Source organism: Zingiber officinale, chromosome 3B (genome assembly GCF_018446385.1).
Source record: "Zingiber officinale cultivar Zhangliang chromosome 3B, Zo_v1.1, whole genome shotgun sequence".
Classification (NCBI taxonomy): domain Eukaryota; kingdom Viridiplantae; phylum Streptophyta; class Magnoliopsida; order Zingiberales; family Zingiberaceae; genus Zingiber; species Zingiber officinale.
Genome location: NC_055991.1, coordinates 53,057,335 through 53,061,392, shown reverse-complemented (window position 1 = coordinate 53,061,392; position 4,058 = coordinate 53,057,335). Strand labels below are relative to the sequence as shown.

General features: G+C 36.9%; 1 long non-coding RNA gene across 1 annotated transcript; it reads left to right on the top strand.

Moving 5' to 3' along the window:
• The first annotated feature begins 868 nt into the window (after window positions 1–868).
• On the top strand, window positions 869–3,434 carry LOC121968291. Its single transcript, XR_006108045.1, has 2 exons — window positions 869–1,150; window positions 3,189–3,434. It is a non-coding gene; the product is annotated as an uncharacterized LOC121968291 (long non-coding RNA).
• Window positions 3,435–4,058: the final 624 nt, after the last annotated feature.

Genomic DNA, 4,058 nt, shown 5'->3' with positions numbered 1-4,058 from the left:
GACAGCAGCTTCACCTAGCGCCAGCCATCCTTTCTAGCAGTAAGAACCACCCCCCACCCCGCCATCGCCGCCCGACTGTGAGTTAATAAGGGAAAGCTTCACTTCTATTGCTGCTAAGATTGGATTTCTCGTTCAAGCAGCTATGGATCAAATTAGGTAAGTTGTGTATCATATTTACATAGTTAAATTTCAATTCTACATTAGGTTTGGTTTATTGATTGATGATGGTGCTAGGTTTGGTTGTACATGAATTACTAAATATGAATATAAATTGGAGGAGGAAATGATTGTGTTGATTGAGAATTATTGGATTTGTTGGATGATGTGATTAAACTTAAATAAATCATGTGGATGAACTATGTATGTTATGTTGGGTCTTTCGGGCCGCGAAAATCGCTTTTTCACATCGCGGAAATGTAACACCCCAAATTTCATGATTTAGAGTTCTAAAAGACCTTATTAAAATCTAGAAATATTTTAGAAAAATTCTAGAGATTTTTAGGAATTTATAGAGTATTTTTATGCAATTTTTGGAGGTCGTTTGATATTTTTACAAAACGAAAGAAGTTGCAAAAAAAATAATGTCCAAGCCGAGATTCGAACCGTGGATCTCGGGTTAAGCCAAGCCTTAAATAAATCCGGTTAACTGTTCCACGGCTGTTTTGTTATAATATAAGGGAATTAAATATAGTTAAGCGGTCTTAAGAAACGAAATAAAATTTCCGTTTAAAAAGGAGCCGAGGGCGGCTCGAACGGGAGACCTTCGGGAATTCGCCTTTCCAGCGGACCAAGGCGCACGCTGATGTTTCATGAAAGAGTAAGGCATGAACTATTCTTAAGCCATAACAGAATACCCTAGGTTATAAAAGGATAAGTTAAGAGAGGGATTAGTTATTTTTCTTTTCCCTCAAAATTCCTCCTCTCGCACGCGGCGACGGCGTCGGCTCCTGCTTGGGTGAAATCGTAGCCGAAGCTAGGGCTCTTCCTCCGGCGGTCGGCGAGGGGTTTTTTCGAGAGCTTCTCACATCTTCGGGACCGTCTCACCAAGGAGAACAAGTAGATAGGGAGGGATCGTTGAGAAAGCGTGTCCACCCGAAACCCTAGAGCAGTGGAAGCCTTCTTCTTTGGTTGTAAGTCCAAGAAACCCAAGGTAAGTGCTCTCACCTGCAGTAAGAGTAGTTTCGGATTGTTTTGTTTCATGATTGCTGAGAACATAGCTCGGATTTAATGATAAGTTGCACTGCTCCCATGTATGGCTGCGGATTTTGGAGATTTAGTGCGAGACATGGTAGTCGTTTTTGGATGATTACAAGGTTGCTTTATTGTGTTATTAAACTGAGATTTTGGACAGAGATCTTCCTCTTTATGTTTCTAGTTCTTCCTTGTAATACAAATTTTTGATTGATCTGTAGTAGACTTTGTTGATGTCTTGTTTATTTTAATTATCCTTGAATTCGGAGCAGATTCCAAGAATTTAAATTGTCCTCAAAGTGATTTCCTTTTTGGTATGATAGCTGTGAATTCTGAATAGATTTAGGAAGACCGTGAATTATTTTGTAAATACATGGTCCATTATTATGCATTATGTTGCAAGCCTAATTCTTCCAGTAGTTATGGATTTCCAGGGAAAGGAATAGGAGTAGGTGTGCAAAGCAATTTGGAAGAAGTCCTCTAGGTTTCATGGGGTTTCAATTTATCTTTTGATTCCAGATTTGAGAAGTTTTCGGTTGTTTTCTGAGTTGGTTTCAATGCTGGACAATTGGAATTGATGTGTGTGTTATAAGATGGTAAATGAAGAAACTAGAATTAACTAATACCTGGGATTGCTTTATGCATCTAGATCAGTATACACCCTAAGAAAGCATACAATTCTAGTTTATCGTCAGCTGTTGCAAAGGCATTCTAATCAGTAATGAGTACGAAACCAACTGTGTTGTTCATGTGAAGAATGCTAGGTTTGGAGTTTCATCTTTTTGTCCAGCAACCATGTTGTATGTATCATGAACAATTAGAATTGTAGCCTATATTCTACCATGCACAAATAGTTTTTTTGAAGCTAGCTGTGAGGTTTCGATTTGTAGCAGATAAAATGGATTTTCAAAGTGTTAAAGATGGTTTCTAGTGTGCATTGTATTCCTTGGGTTGACTGCAGAACTTCTGGACAGATTAGAAGGAATAGATATAGGTGTGGTAGTAGATGTGTTCATTGTTTCATTTTTAGTGTAGTTTCCTTTAAGAAACTAGTGCTATAATAGTGCAGATTTTTGATTAGTATGCAGATTTTTATTAAGCTAGTATGCAGATTTCTGTTAAGCATTAGTGCAGATTTTTGATAAGTATTGTATGTGTAGATTTCTTTTGTATTCTATGCATGATTATGTGTTACATAGTTAGTTTCATTCATAGATACATACGAAAGATACACTAACAGTATTTTGGGTTTAAGAAAAGTATAAGAAAGATAAAGAAAAGAAAGAAAAGGCCAAGGCCTTAAGTAGATCCCAAAGTCAAGACTTTAGGGATATTTTGCACACAAGGTGCCTATTAAAATACCAAGGCATTTAAAGAAGAAGTAATTAAAATAATAAGTATTTTACTTTTAAGAAGAGGCTAGTACCCGACTTCCGAGGTTATCGTTAAACAAATCCAGGTGTCCAATTCCGAGGTCTTGGCCCTGGTAGACCGAGGTCTGCTCTTTTAGGATTGGTGGCTCGCTACCCCAACCTATTAGGGAGCGCGCATAAGATGTTACTATGCCTGGGCCCAAGAAGAAAGTTGATTATTACTTTGAAGTATTATAAGTATAAGTTTTTGAACAAGTAAAGCAAGTTTTACATAAGTATAAAGTATTACAGAATAAGTTTTAAACAAGTGAATTAAAGAATAAGTTTAGAACAGATGAATTAAGTTTCACTTTGTTTTAAAATCAACAAGTTGAGCTTTATTTTTTGCTAGCATGTTATTTAGATTAGCTTACTCTTCTTTGCTATTTTCTGAGCATGAGTAGCTTTACATGTTTAGCATTTCAGCTTGTCTTATTCTTTTATTGGTAGATGAGCATGAGTAGTCTTCAGTAAGTAATCAGTTAGATCATGTCATGGATGTATGTACATGCATATCGAGATTTTGTGAGTTAGATAGCGCTTACTAAGCATTTTTCTTATAGTTTGCATTTCCTCTTACTGCAGATACAGGAAAAGAAAAGTGTTAGCAAAGGAAGGCGACAAGGAGGTGCGGATGGATGTGTGATGCCAGGACTATGGAGAGACCTGGGAAGTTTTGAGTTTCCATGTTTAGTGGATAGAAATAGTTGAGTTATACCTTAGGGTTTATGTCTTTTCAGATTGTATTTTCATTCCGCATTGTTAGTTTGGTTATTTTCCACTGCTGGAGTTTTATTCATTTGTTATTGCTAGAATAGTTTATTTTTTTTAGTTGTTGTGTCTTATAAACTGCGTGAGAGTTTGTTATCTATTCCAGCCGCCTGTGGCTGTGTATATAGTGTTTGTATATCAGTTTAAGGACACCGGTACAGGGGAGACTCTGTCGAAATTTTTCTGTAACGCCCAGCCTCTCCTGCTAAGGCGACGGGGGTTACCTTGCGACACATACATACTTAACACAGCGGAAGTCTTACTTAGAGAATTTAAAAAACTTTTTCTTACTTAAAAATCACAATAGACATAAAAGGTCCACATAGCATACTTATCATAAATTTTGGGTCTTAATACCAAACACATACTTAAAGTCATGGAGTCATAAAGTAAAAAACATCAACATGGCAAATTTCTTATTAAATGAAAGCAGGTCATTTCTTTTAGCCAGTCCACTACCGCACACATCCTTCAAGCCCTCCTGCTGCTCCCCTAGTACATCCATTCCTTGCCTTTATCTGTGGTACAAGAAAGTAAGCTATGAGCACTCATGGCTCAGTAAGTTCCTTTCCTACTCACAAAAATCGTAAAGCATATATGATCACAAGTCATAAGGTATAAAGACAATTTCAACATATCAAGCAGCATATCATGGCATATCATACATAACATAAAGTATCATGG